Source organism: Hetaerina americana, unplaced genomic scaffold (assembly GCF_022747635.1).
Source record: "Hetaerina americana unplaced genomic scaffold, ioHetAmer1.1.p SCAF_3, whole genome shotgun sequence".
NCBI lineage: Eukaryota > Metazoa > Arthropoda > Insecta > Odonata > Calopterygidae > Hetaerina > Hetaerina americana.
The window spans coordinates 19,796,962-19,813,348 of NW_027286874.1; positions in this window are offsets into that span (position 1 = coordinate 19,796,962).

Here is a 16,387-nt window from a genome sequence, read left to right on the forward strand (position 1 = left end):
TTTCCGCTAAATTATTCTCCTCTGGTTCCTTTCTATGGTCGGAGTACAGCTCCATTTATTTTCTTGGAGTTTATTTGACAGTTTATTTTCTATATCCCTTTAATTTATATGATTCGGTAATATCTATAATTGCAGCTGACAGAAGTTTCCGAGCCTTAACGTTTCCTTATAGCTTGTATCGAAGTGGTAAACATGCTGAACTTCGCGCTCGCTTACTTTCCAAACAGAAGAAATAGTAATCTCATTAAGAATATCTTAATTGAACGAATGACAAACTTTTCACTCAAGTTCTCACATATTTCCATTTTCAAGACATCCGTACACATTGCAAAAGCATGCCGCCTCGCGGCCAGGTACATGCTTTTGAATTTTTTCAAATATTTTAAATAAATATCATTTTACTGAACTTTTAACTAACCTTCATTTATTTTTTCTCGTGTGCATAGAAGCAAAATAAATCTTTATCGCATTAAATAAAGGATATATTCAGTCTCCTTCATATTCATTAGAACCATTACGTGAATAATTGTCGTGATATATAATATTCCATTAGATAGATTTGACTAGTTTGTTTCACAAAACGACTTTATTTTTTAGGTGAATGTGTAAAATGTCAAATTTTTATAATTTTGTATTCCCTTTGTTCAAATTCATTAATATTTATCATTTTTTTATAAACTATACCAAAATTGAACCTCAAAACCAATTTTCGTAGTTGCCAAGAGTAATGGAAATCTTTATTACATTTTTCAATAGGGAACGTCGTAACGATTGTTAATCAATAAATAAGCATATGGAAATTGAAAAACACTTCCACACACTCGAGCGTGCTTATCAGGTTTACTAATTTTCGGGCGTTGAATTCTCAGTCTTCCTTGGTTTACATTTCATGTGAAATAATTGTCAACTGGAAATAATTTTTCTCTAATATCTAGTTGTACACAGAGGCATCTCAGGGTTTAAACAAAAAATTTAATTGGATTTTTTATGAATAAATCCGTAATATAACTAAATAAAATTTCGGCGATTTTTTTACAAATCATATGCATTTTCGTAGCATTTTTTACCGCCAATTTTTAACACATAAGTTTTAAAATTAATTGAAAATTTTTCGATATGATTTCATCCACTATCCAATTAGTTTTGCACATTTATGTGGGTCAAGGTACAAGTTTAGGTACACACTAAAGCGAAATTAAACTCATTAGTAGTTACCTAAAACGGTTAATCATGGACGAATGAACAATACAGAATATTATCACTAATTTAGATAATGCAGGGTAGCCAATCATTTGCTAGATTCCTATGTTTATCTTTTTCCCGATTGTTCTCTTGAGTGTGCAGAATCTGACTAGTTTTTTTCGGTGGATCATTGCTTTCAGAGCCACTTGTGAATCACTGATGTCGCTTTGACTATAGCTTCGGTCTTCGCAAGGGTCGGCAAGCTCGAGATCTACGGTAAAGAATTGATCTCACATTAAAAGGAACGTTTTTCTCACGGATAATCCCGATTCCCATATCATATTCCCGATTTGTAATAAAATTCCCGACTCTTTGCAATAATCCTCCAATTTTTTCCAAAATATTTGGAGATATAAATTAATCTCCGAGTTTTTTTTCTGATTTTTCCAATCGAACGTCCATCCTGTGATACAAATTTCGCAATCCGAAAAGAAAACGCAAACGATCCGCGAATTGTTTTAAGCGTAAGCCGGGCAATATATTATTGTACTCAGGTGTTCCTACGAGGAAAAAGGAAAAGCCAACCTTTAAGCACATACATTTTTGTAAAATATTGCAAGAGCTATGAAACGATGCGGGTACTACCGGCCGAGGTGAGTGCCATTGCAGCAGCGCGAATCGAGCCTATTTCATTGCACCGGTCTCGGAGAGTCAAGAAAGAAAGGTTAAGCCATACGATTATTTGTGGAGGAAGTCGCGTGGAGGAACCTGGGGATGTCTGAAGGCCCGGTTCGATTATGTAAGAGTGAAACGAAAATTTTTGCCGCTTGACCTCCCTTGGGTGTCAAGAACTGGGACAATGAACTTGTTTTTTAGTGAAAGTATTACGGAGCGGTTCCAAGACATTTGGGAAGGGTCTCAGAATAAGTCATCACGAGATAATATGGCATACAATTTCATTAGCGGAAGAAGTGTTTACCATGTAATTTCGGGGATGAAAAAAGTTTTACACTGACATTTTTGAAGGGACATTTTTTCTCACGAAGGGAAGCAAGTAATGGCCATGGGAGTGATGCCTGGTGGTAATCAAGTCACATTGCTAAATGCAATAAGTGCATAATTTTTGAGCAAAAACGACTTGAATTATTTTTACTCCCTCGATAATTAGTTTTAATTGATTGATTTTAGCAATCACCCAATAATTCTTTTACTTGCTTGAAAATAATTTACGAGTATATCCACTACGAAGTATAATACTTAATTATTTGTGAGCAAAACCCTTAAGTTTATCACGGATAAAATATCTCCTTATATTCTGGAAAATTTGCTACTGGCTTTACTCATGGATGGGATAAATTTTTTTTATATCTAACCTCACAACTGCGGTAGTTTTCCAGACATCTTTTTTCAATAGAAGATTCATTATATGCGCTAAAAATACCACTTTTCGAGTTGTTTTAATAGTGGCCTTTTGTACCGCGCAGAGCAACCTCATTTAAGATTAATGTGATACATTTGTCGGTAATCATAGCATAGGACAAGAATATCACTCAGTAAAAGGAGAAAACCCCACATAATCAACTTTGGAACCAACGACATCTAGCAATGTGTGGACACTAGCACGACGGGAATAGTTCCAGGTCGGCTAAAACAACCCCGACCGAGGCATTCATAATCTGATCATGCGTAAATGAACTTATTGAAAATATCTGAAAAAATATCCACCACATTGGGAAGACACTGGGACCCTTGAGTTTTCTACATAATAGAAAGGGATAACGGATGGCAATGGATCTTGAAATGCTATTATGGATAAAATATTTAAAATGTTGTTCACAGGTAAGAGGAACACGGAGTACGCGCACACTAGCGTCATTATTAATTTAGTAATCAACTAATTCTTCCTGAGAGTTTCCAAAATAACATTCGAGTTTTAACTATTTGGGAACTTCTCGGAAAGAGGAATATTTCATGCAGGTATAAAATCTTAGGGAATTACATTGGCAATAAACGCATATTCAAAATGCATTGAAATTAAATTAGCAAACAATCCATTTTTCATTCAGGAAGATTCACTGAGATTCCTTACATATATCAGTTTCACTAAAATACCTCCTTATACTGTGTTTTTATGTTAAGGAATGATTGCAATAATAAAAGAGAAGGTGACCTTCTGATTTGTAAAAACGGTCCTGAGTGTCCCCAATTGGCATCTGGTTGCTAGGGTCTATTCTAAATTTCTAATTATTATGAAATCATCTGATTTCGTTCATATTTTGAAAATATATTTTTCAATGTTACTGTCAGTCAAGAGTAAACCAGACTAAATATTCATTAAGGATAATGGCTAGCGGTCCGATATATTTATTATTCCAAAACCATGTATGTACCGGTTTCACCTCTACCACGATCCACACTTTGTGTCAACACGCGAATGGTAAAAAAAAGATTGCTTTCTTTCTGCATATCCGTGAGCTTTTGTTGTGACATCAAGGGGAAGAATCTGGCTAGTGAAACTTGAAAAGAATTATATAGTTAAATCAAATATTTTGAAAGTGGTTTCTGTCACAAACTGACCCAATAAGTGGTCGTTATCCCCTCCATGCTCATTGCCTGCGGGTTATCAAGACGTAAGCACCCCGACGTGCTGTTCTAATCTTATAATATAACAACATTGCGACAAATTGAAGAACAATATTCAAAGTTTTCTCACTGCCAATTTTAAATTCACGATTTGCAGCATAATGACCCTAGAAATTGTTGGTATAAATATATTTGCTCAGCTTCGCCGATAACGACTCCAGTTGTTCTGGTGTTTCCAAAGTAATTTTCTTTGACATACTTGAAGATGGAAGAACAGAAACAGGGTTAGTTTTTTCAGGTGCAGTTTGCTGCACACCTCACAAACACTAAGTGCACTGCAAAAAAGTGCTCAACTATGACTATAATGTTAACGATTAACTATGGAATAAAATGGTTATTATAACATGGATACAAAAACAAGAAGCAAGGGCATTTGCGAATATTTCTATTTTCTCCAGTTTCCTCGACACCATTTGTGCATTATCATATTCCGTTCCACATTTATTTTACTGCTATCATTGGTAAATTTTTGTGGCTAGAATAATTCCACATTCTTTTCCATAACAGTGCTTGTATTTAAAACCCTAACATTCATAATAAATTTGTACATTATTTATTAAAATTAAGCTATAAATGAAGGGGAAATATGTGATTATTTTTACTTGTAAATATTGGTATGCCTTTGTCCGTTTCACTTGTTTTTTTCCTTATGATTTGATATGATAATACCTTTAAGTGGAGGTGAAAATACTTAAATGCATGTCTAATCTTCAAATGAAAATATATCATTAAAAATATTAATATTCTGCAATTATACTTATTGTAAAACGAAGTAAATCCATGCGACAAACGTTTCCATTTTAATAAATGACCAATTGGTGGCATACAAAAGAAATTGTAAAGGATGGACATTTTTTCGTCCTGAAAATTTGTCTTTCGTCCATTTAAGGCTAGTTCTGGCCCCTGGTCTGTTTTCATTCTTCACATCGTTCATACTAGAATCGTTTCCACGAAGTCTAGTCTAATTAGATTTTATCTACCAAAGAGACCTACGACTCTAGAAATAAATATACGGCACCTCGTGGATATTATAAGTGATTATCTATTACTGTTCTGGAATAAATATTAAGTTACATTTAGAAATTCAGCTTTACAAATAAAGTATTGATACATTAAGAGCATTTACGAACTCAATGGTTACTTATTAGGACGTTTAGAACAGAAGAGCTAATTTTAGAAATATGGCTCAAGATAGGCAGTAGCTTAAAGTACATGACGATGTTAGTGTGTGTATGTATATAGGGAACGTGTTATTCCAGGAATAGAGCGGTACTCTATTGACCGGAGGGCTCGGGTTCGGTTCCCGGTCATCCTCAGCTTCACCCGAGCTGTGTGCGTGCGAGTGTGTGTAAAAAAATATATGTACACGTACAAAAGCACACGCACACACCTATTTATATATGTATTTATAAATATATATATATATATATGTATATATACTATAAGCAATAATTACCACGAAGGTCGGTTTAGTAAAAGATGGCAGAGTTCACTCAATACTAAACCTGAGGGCGTGTGGAACTCACACATCAGGGTAGGGGGCGTTCCATTCCCTGTGCCGGTTATGGTTTCCCAAGAAAAATTTTGGCAACCGGTGTGTGGGTGTGTATTTAGGTTAGACGTTAGAAAGACGAACGTAAGGGTATATCTCATGTAGAATCAGTTTCTAAGCTTCTCGACTTGTTCATATAATATTTTTATCATGCCTTCATAGGAAAATTACACATTTTAAAAATAGCTATCACACAAAGGATAGGTAATTTAAAAAGAAGTATCCACCTTTGACATGAATATCAAATTGTTCGCTATTCTCAGCCATGTTCAAATTGTTATTTATGGTAAATACGTCACTAGAGTACAATACCCTCACACCTCATAATGGAAGTCTATTTCTTTGGCAGATTTTACTGCCATCTGTCCATATTTGAATACGTAAACTCGTAATGACAAGCAACTTTTCAGAGCACACTTTCCGAAGTCGTAAATGGTTGAAATTGTGGTTCTACTACCTAAAGAGCGTTAGAAAGCCACACCTATTACGTGCAAGATGTAGCTGTACTTTTCGTGTCTCATAATTCACACACTTGCCAGGTCTGATATCAGTCCGAACTTTCCACTTCACTGAATAAATAATAAATAAAACATTATCACGTGAATTCCGAAAATCCGTCGTGGGTATGGCTCGAAATTCCTCTGAATTGCATCGCCAGTGTTTCCATGATAGAAATGCACCTGTGACATAAACATTTCTAAAAAATGGCGATAATATGTAAATGCAGAATACATAATATGTGTAGTGAGTAGTGGTATACACTCGAGGGAGCATGGTAGGGAGTTGGCAAGCAGCATCACTTATCAGAAAAATAGTAGGAATTATCACTAGTAGTAGTAGGTCTACCGGCTAGAGTAAGTTTTTAATAGACCCTGGAACTACACACTACTGCACACCTATTCTATAACCAACTTGACAGAAAATATCGTCCAACTCCAAAATACATATTAAAATAATTCATTCTTTAATTCTAAATGCTTTCTATCTCCCTTAATTCAATTAAAAACACGTATTCTTTTACCCTACCTCTAACTCGCTTTCCCGACATCCACCCTTCTATTAAAGTTTTCAGTATTCCATTGCCTCTTAGGATCCCTTGAACCCTATTGTTCTACTTTCTTCGAATGTGTTCCAGCAGCCGGGTTTCTTCCCTTTTCATGCCTAGAACTTCATCGTTTGCCTCTTGCCTCAACGACATATTTTCCGAGCCAAACAAAACACGCTCCAAATTAACGCTTTCACAAATCTTTTCTCCGCATCTCTACTTAAAGTGTTGGCCATCTAAACCCACTTTCCTTGCATGAGCTTCTTTGGCTAACGCAATACTTTTTTTAATGTCTCTATTACTCTGCCCACACTTACAACTACTTCCTGAATAGTTGAACTGTCTACTTGTACCTGTTTATGTCCCCCAAATTAAATGATTATCTTTTAATTTACTGTATTTCTCTTTTGGAAAAAAGTCATTACCTTCGTTTTCTTATTATTAGTTTCATCCCATACCAATCACACTAATTCTGCAGTGAGCTAAAGTAATGATTTTGATCCATTGCTGACGGGTTAACTAACGCTTGCTTATCCACGAATCTAACTGATTTGATGAGGTTCCCAGGTACATCTCTATCTCCTGCATAGCACTGCCCATCTCTATTTTCCATTCGCTATCCTCCACCTGTGTAGGTGCTAGTCGTTCCCAGGTTATCGCAGGAATAACGTTTTTTTCTGGCGAAGAAAATGTAATGAGGTAATGTTTCCTTCTCCTGGTCGAATTTCCTGTGCTGTGCACGTCTTGGGCAGGCGTTGTTCCAATAAATTTTCTTTGACTCATAGGCCGAGAAAGTTAAGGCCTATTTTACGTGGCACGAAATTTCACATATGCTGGGAGCAACATCAACACTCAAACCTGCTTTTCTCATTTTCAAAGCACAGATACAGGATTTTTGATCGTTAAAAATTCAGTCCTTCGTGAATTGCGTTTCTCAACTGGAGGGACACCACTCTGGTGCCTCAAAAAGTGTGCCTACCATTCGGGAATACAAGTATTTAATACTATTCATAGTCCAACGAAATTAATCAGCATAAGATTTACTTCGGTGAGCATAAAACGTAGTCTATAACACAAATTTATAACTTACCAAAGAAACAACGAGTTTTTAGTACTCTATGGCAATATTTTTATTTCTCCAACACTCCGTAATTCCAAATGTGATATTTATCGGTTATAGCTCAAACTCCTAATTCACAGCAAAACATGTCAGCATTTAAGTCAGCAGCCACAAGGGCAGGGTAGTACGGGGGTAGAGTGGTACAGGAGGCAGAGCGTTGAACTACCGACCGGAGGACCCGGGTTCGATCCCAAGGCACACCTATAGGTACCCTTTGCTTCACCCAAGCTGTGTGATTTGGTGGGCACCGAAACTTCCTGCGGAACCACATAGAGTACAAGGAAAGAAACTGGCCCGACTACCCTTGTGTGTGACTTTCACACGTCACTGATGATCCTCCACTCTCACTTTTCCAAACAACCCGCGGATTGATGACTGAAGCTATTCATAGTAAAATACTTTCCAGTAACGAGATCATATCTTCTACATTATTTCAAGAGGAGAGGTTAAATAGGAGCGGTAACATGGCCGACTATTACAGAACTTGTCGATCCTTAATTTATTCGAGTGAGAAAATACCTTATGAGAAAAACATATCGACTCTAATTTATAATAAAAACCTAGCAAAACTTAAGATCATTTCACTCTATACCCTTTGCACAAATACCGCATTTTATGTGCTCATATTCTCATTACAACTTTAGATTAACTATCCGCAACCCAAAGATGACATGAAGTCAGGAAAGTAAAAAGTGTTTTACACCAGCACACGATCAGACTGCTTGATGATCATAGGACATACAATTAGGATTTAAAATTAAGGCTTATGCATACAAGAGAAAGCACGGCTCTCCTATGGATGCTAGGTAATTTCAGATGCATTCAAAACAGGGAAGCCATTAAAACCAGACTTTTCCACAGAGCTTATTAGGAGAAAGAGAAAAAATCAAACTTACTTCCTCCTTTAAAGGATGTTGATAACTTAGGAGATCTGGTGATGGTATCTCGGGGCAGAAGTGTAGTAGATAAGTAAACACTTTTCCTGAGCACACAACTCTCTCTCATTGCAATACAAAACGAAATCCGGTGTGCAAAAGTGAGAGTGAATATTCACTTCAGGAGTGAAATGCGTGAAAGTAAACGTTGACACTAAATAATACACTCGTTCGAAATACAGGTTCTTCCGGAAATATTCAAATCACTTCTCTAAGTGCGTAGATATTGAATAAATAAACAATGCCGAAATACCTTCAATATTCCATCTTTTCATAAGTTTTCAATGTCCTTTATGTAGGTCTTCTTCGGACTTTGACTCATGGAATCTCCCAGTCTGAAGAAAATCCGGTTATATATCCTTTTTATATAAACAATGAATATAATTCAAGACTTTTTACGGAGAGACGTACATAATTAGGCTGAAGAAATTGGCGAATAAAACGATGAGAAATATTAAGTGCCAACATCTTCGGGTAGAATTTAAATGAAGAGATCCAATAACGACATATTTCCGACCCAATATTTTGCAGGGTTCATGTTCATCACAGCTAAAAAGGGATAAATATCGAAAAATTAAAAGTTCTAATTCTTAAAGGTCCGTGATCTTTATTAGTCTCATGTTTTCCGCTGGAGTGCATTTGTCTTTCATGATACCATTAAAAGTTTTTTTCATTTAAGAAAGAAAAGTTTCTTTTCATAAAAATTATATCAAAACGATATTATGAAAGACTAATTACTTTTGACGCATACATTCTAAAGTATAAGACTGTATACTAAAATATGCATTACAAATATCCTATAAAATGATCACTTTTGTTTGAATTACACGTTCAATGTAAAATAAACCACCGTGTGAGTAATGGGCGCCTAGAGTTAACCATCAAAGTAATGACACAGCACAAGCCCTTTTAGTGGTCTTTATTATTTTTTGGTGAATGAAATCATTCCGAAGATTAACTATGAAGTTCTCAAGCCCAACTTCTCAAAATTCTCAACCGTAAAATAAACACAGGACCACCAAATAGGCTATTGCATTTCAGTTTGATTATAGCTAATTACCATTGGCGAAAGTGCATATTGCGAATGTAACGCGGATTTCAACAAAATAGTGTAATAGTGCACCCAGAGAAACAAAATTATTACATGTGAACATAAACTACACAAACAGAGTTGACAGTGATTAAAATAAAGGAATATAAATTGATAATTAAGAAAATATCAACTTTCACCAGAACTCCTGGTTTCTATTGGGTTTCTGAGTTTAAGTGTCAGAGGACGCAGTTTAAGGACTTCAGAGATGCATAAGCCATCAGATTTGAAACAAAAACCCCACCTAAGGCGAGAATTTCGTTTAAAACTAAATCCCCACCTTATAATCATCCTTTTTTTGTTTGCGCAGACAGAATATTTCTGCGAACGGCTAAAAGTTAAGATGCACAACGACTTAACATACTCTTCATGTGAATCATTATGCGTATTATTACCATTCCATATTATGGCCATATAGAAATGTAATTATTAATTCTCCCATATAGTGTCAAATAAGGTACCTGCTCGTATTTCTAGTTTATGGGAACTGCCTCAACATTAACGGAGTTAGAAAAAATATAATCAAGGAAAAGTGACTTTTACATGCAATATGAGCCGAGTGTGCACGCTCCATTTAGTTGATAATATAACAAAAATACATTGTCATCAATACTGTGAATTTTTTAATATTATCATGGAAAGATAGGCTAAATCAGGACGGAACCTTTTTCATGGCGTAAAGTTTTGTTCAGTTTTAGAAATTACGCCAAAAACACAAATACAAAATTTTCACATCCGTCGGAGCGAAAAATAAACCCTCAAAAAGAGCAAGGAAATTCAGTTATCAAGTATAGAGTAGCCTTCTCCCAATTTTCACTCGTCTACAATAAATAGAAATTATCAGTCGTCAACTGTAAGCATAACCGATACCCACGGCGACCATAAATAAGACTTCTATCCTTGTAGGCATGTAGAATTATTGATATACCTTCAAATTAAGGCAGCTTCGTTTCGCGTTTACAGTTTATTCTTCCACTAAGATGCCAATATTTCTAATAAAATACCCAGAAAAACTAAATGATAATAAAATCAAAAAATCAGGTCTAATTTTTTTTCCATCATCACGATGAAACTTGGGTTTCTTACGCAAAGAAAGAAACTTTCCAAGCTTGTTAACATTAAGTAATTATTAAGAATTTTAAAAACACTTAAGCTAAATTATTCGGAGTAAGGCAATACATTCGCGCATGACGTTCCAGGTAAAAATTCTTATACGGGAATATTGGATGAAGGGAAATACCATTACTTAAAAACCACTTCACATTTAAGGGCTCAACCAGATCAACTTACTTCCCTAGTAAGTAGGGTTCATTAAGACGTCAGATGTTTTTAGATAGACTGTAGAACTCTCGAGTGAGATAATTTATTGCCTTTCCATCAGAGCGCCATTCTCCTCCAGAGCACGTAGTGATCTTTCACTAGAAAGTGCAGCTCTACGACAATGCAGTTTTCTAATTCACATGAACCTACTTGCTTTGTCTTGAGCGTTACAACTCACACATTCAGTAACCGGTTTCAACCAAAGAGCAAGAAAAAAGTATATCACGGGCGTCGTGAATGTTGTACCGGGCAAACGGGGAAGTGCCTCGGAGAGTGCACGACCACCATGCACATTAATTAATAATTGCCTGCCGCGGAATGAATGACTCCACCTTTCTCAGTTGCAAGTATGTTACGACAAAAGAAAGGGATACGAAGAGGGAGAGAGGGAAAGTGAGTGCAAGACAAGAATACGGAACGTGATTATGAGAGATTTTTTTCTGCGAGGGATGGGGAAGAGACTCTGTGAGAGAAATAACAGCAACGAGCGTTCTAGTTTCTCTCCTTCACGGAGTAAGCCTGCGATTTTCCAGAGGATTCAGATGAGGAAAAAAATCGACTCATGTGAGTTATTATCAATTTAGACGAGAAAACGAAGCGAAACCCGATGCCTTGCAGAATTCTTTCGACGGGGAGAAAGGTGAAAATGAAAACGACTAAACCGCACACCTCAATCGGAAATTCCTCGGTGAAACAGCCTAAGCAATCGCCCCCATCGAGCCGTGCGTTTCAGAGTAACTGCAAGGTCCCCTAGTCACTCCACTCAGACACATGAGCATTTGCACTCACGGGATAACGTAGAATTTAGATGCATCTTGGGCGATAAAGGTAGCTCTGACATGAGTAGCTTATGAGGATCAACGAAACGACGCAAATTACAAGGAGTGGGTTATATTTGCCAACTAGGAAGTAGAATGCAGCTAGGGTACCCCCGGTTTGGGGAACTATTTCAAAGATGGCTCAATGGCAGTCTCTATATGTATGTTATTTATTATTATTAGGAATTCTACCGGTAAAGTTAGGTTTTTGGATGAACACAACTACAAAATATATATTTTGTGACTCCTAACAAAACACACCCCAGCAAACTAGTCTACATCATGTCCCTCTTCATCTCTGAGTACTTCCTTCCTCCCTTCATCCCGTCCAACATCCCTAACCTGTTCCTTCCCTTTTCTCGTTTGCCTAACATTCTCCCTTCTGTTACAGTCCCACAATCAACATCCCACTACCGATCAATATGCCCTTCATCCATTTTTCCTGCCTCCATAGGATTTCTCCCAAAAAACCCCTCTCTTCACCCACGATACCAAGTACTTCCTCATTTGTTTTCTTCTCTGTCCATTTCCCCTTCTCCATTCTTCTCCAAACCTACATTTCAAAAGCCTCCAATCTACGTCTACCATCCTGCTTAAATGACCACGTTTCCGCGCCGTACATAGCTACGCTCCATAGCGAAGTTTTTACGAATCCTTTCTTAACATCCTTACTCAACGTCCCTGTCATCAACTCCCTCCTCCTTGAGAAAGCCTCTTCGCCCAGCGCAATTCTCCTAACGTCCCTACTACTTTGACCGTGTTGGTCTAAAACAATTCCGAGATACGTAAACTGTTCTACCTGCTCTAGTTATTGCCCTCCTATTTTAATGTTTAGCTTACCCTTTTTCTTTCTAGGAAATCGCATAACCTTTGTTTCATTAATATTGATTCTCATCCCATACCTGTCGCACTGAATTTCCAATTCACTCAGCAATGCTTGCAACCCCTTGGCTGACTGACAAACTAAAGCTTAGTCATCAGCAAACCTAACTGACTTTACGAATTCCCCGCTCACTTTCAATCCTACCTCCAGTTCTTCCCATGCCTCTTTAATCATTTCTTCAACATATAGGTTGATGAGCATCGGTGATAATGGGTAATCCTGCCTTACACTTCTTCCTAACACTGCCCATCCGGACTACCTGTTCCCCGCCCGCTCGGACTACTTGTTCCCCACTGAGCAGTCTGAGACATGAACAGGTTGCGGATTAGAGATAGATGACAGCATTTTTGTCATTTACCATTGCTTGGAACTTCAATTTAGTGAATAATTAGAAAAATCATGTAAGATTTTAGCTAATTAAATTCCCCGATTAGAAAAATTTCATATCCATAATATGAAAAAATGCGATGGATAAGGGATAACGCTAAGAGATAATAAACTCTCACTCGAGGAGATTTACGGAATGCTTTGATCCATTTTCCAGAGCCAAATACTACTTACTCCTTAATCACCACTAGTTCTAATAAGGTATATTTTCATTACCAAAAGGTGTATGACATGAAACTGAAAAGCGCATAAATATCTTAACCCCTTTACTTTAATCGGACACTTCGATAGCCAGTATTCATCGAAATTATCACGTTGAATGAAGATGAAATCTCAGCCAAATTCCTTCCAACTTTCATTCATACATGCATGCATGTATAAATTCATCATTCACCGGAAGTTTCTTTTCGACTAAATTTATTTTTTATTACAAATACTTTTTTTGTTCATTCTAATCACATAATCATCAGTATTTCTAACATTGGTTTATCTTCCCTTTAATATTCCTTCTCAAAATCGGAGAATTCCTTAGTTTTACATACTGTAGCATACAAGCAAGATAATGCAAGCGAGTGGTAGGAAGTGAAAGCATTATTTGAAGAGGACTTTGTGTGGGTGAAGAGGAGTACAAATTTAAACCTTATGATTTCTTGAAAATACCAAGAGCACTTTTCTAATAACTTTTTATCCAATAGAGCATATTTATTTCGCTGTTACTAATACTGCTTAAAAACTGGAGACAAACATTCACTATTTAATACATATATAGTTACAAACTGGCTGATTAAATAATTGACATAAATTCTTGGGACCTCTTACTTGAGCTAGAGACTTGAATTTTTTAGGAAAAGTTCCTGTTCCTCGGATGACTGTTGAAAAAACTGTTGCATGCTAAGAAAATGATGCGTGTTGGAATCTAGATTCAATTGTATTTTTCAAAGTGCATAGATAGGAAACACGAAAATTTTCCGCGCAGACTGATTTTATTTCGCTCATTAAAATATAAAATCGATGGCCTACGGCTATGGAATTTGAACTAAAACGGGGGAAGGAATTATGCTTTCTCATTTTGTTCATTTATTATTGTATATTTGACGAAATTTCGAAAAGATTTGGAAATTAAATTATAACGCAATTTTTTATGGTTTATATTGACTGCATGTGCCATATTATATCCATGACTACGGGATTTTTGCTGGAGACATATTTTCCCGTAATTCAACGGTAAAGTCGAATTTAAAATGCCTTAAAATGAATAGTTTTACGCATATTTCAGGCTATAAGTTTGCTAACTTATAACAGTTTTCATGCATGGAGTATTAAATCAAATGAGCATAACATGTACTCAAATCGTGTTTCTTTTCTCCTTGATACGTTTTCTGAGCATTAAGCTTTATTCGGCGAATTATTTACAGCCACTAAATTTAAGTAAAAATGTGTGGCAGTGAATTTAAAAAATACTTTTAAGTGTCATAAGTAATGAAACATATTAATAAGTCACTATGCGTTAATTTCAAGCCCCCGATGTGAGACATGAGCATAAAGGTTTACTTTTGAGCGAAAGACTACGATTACCAATGCCCAATGAAATTATACGGCGATCATCATCTCACCCAAATCTCTATCCAATCTGTGCGTTAATCCGTCACTAAGCGGAACTTCGTGAAATTCATTTCATACATTCAGATAGATTTCAGACAGTGTAACTGGCCATTTACAAACATTATGTCCAGATTATCAGTTGTATTCTTTTAATTCTTACCTCGCATTTCAATCGAATTCTTTCAAATTAGATGGCATATTCTAAAAGCTTAACCCGGGAAGTTGTGCTCTTGTTCGCTGTTCTTGAGATATTCGTCAAAGTCGTCAAGACGGTGGAGAAAAAGATCAAGGATATTTGTAATCGAAAAACCGTGATAATACTTAATCATTTCGATATCAATAAAAATATATTGATATCTAAAGTAACAAAAACAATTAAAGTATAATAAAAAGAGAAAAAACAAAATTTTGTTTCATCATTGTTATGATGAAGTTACATAAATATGAGCCTATTACTATTGAATTCATTTTTAATTGTATTTTAATTTGCACTATTAATCAAACTAAAATATGTCATATAATTCTCATCAATTGGTTCTTCTTAAGTAATATATGAATCAGCACATGATAAACAATGGAAATAATTAATATTGTAACATTTCTTAATATAATAACAAGAGAATGAGATAAAACCAACCTGAATATGACATTAACTAAACTGTGTATAGTATGTCGATGTTTAACCTGATTTGAAAACGATTTTACCAAGACATTTTGAAGAGATTTAAAAAATGCATCGTAAATTTATGAATTTTTACTTGGATAATGCTTGCAAGTTGATTGAAGACGTAGTACGTGGAAATCAGTATCGTAGTAACAGTACCTCCTGCATCGATAGACAGATAACGCGCTCCAAATGCAATGGGTCGGCATACACGCATGTCAGCAACTCTCCTCGAAAGCGCCAGTGAGAAAACATTTACAAAGCAATTTCACCCAAGGAGTATGCTGCAACCCGATGCAGGTCAATTACATCCTAGCTGCCAGAGTGTAACTGGCGCGACTAGTTGGTTGGATGGGTGAGCTGCGGTTAGGCAGAGTATGCGAATGCGTGTCGAGGGAAGGTACGGTTCGCTGGCCATGGAAGGAAATGCGGAAAGGATTACGATATAAGCATTAATGCGATGGAACGGCTACAAAAATGCACCCACTCAACGGTACAAGTGGGAGTGGTACTATGCGGTTCGCTTTTGTCACGTTCAGTTTGAGTCACCCTCTCGGTGACTAGGAATCTGTTCGTCGTATATAAGGCAGACTTGGCATATGATGCCATTTCCCCCGAGGTGCACTACACTAATCAAATTCCCAGGGAAACCAATCGTGACCAATTACATTGGAGTTGATTAATTAAAAATAATAACTCCTCTTCTGAAGGCTACCAAGGATATAAATCCAAATTTCTTTACTAAGCTACACCCTTGAATTCACCGGCAACTTTATTTTTATTTTTCTAGATTGACATAGCGCGCGCATAAGCATTTCCCTTTTATTACAACGTATACATAACTACTTAAAGATGTCCTTTTTCAAAGAAAATTGTCAAAAATAGATCGTTTTACTAGAGAATAAGCCAATCACAATGGTGTCGCGCCTTCATACTACGTGTACCATTGCTTCACCATTGGGGTTGAACATATTGTCACTATCTTTCTAACTAAGCATTTTGGACAGATAACGCATCAGTTACATCAATAGTAGAAAACCAACTATAATATTTGCCAACTATTTTACATTAATTATTAACAGACTTAAAGGGAACGCAAAAGTGCACAGAATTTTAATTCTAAGCTCGTATTCTAAGCTGACACTC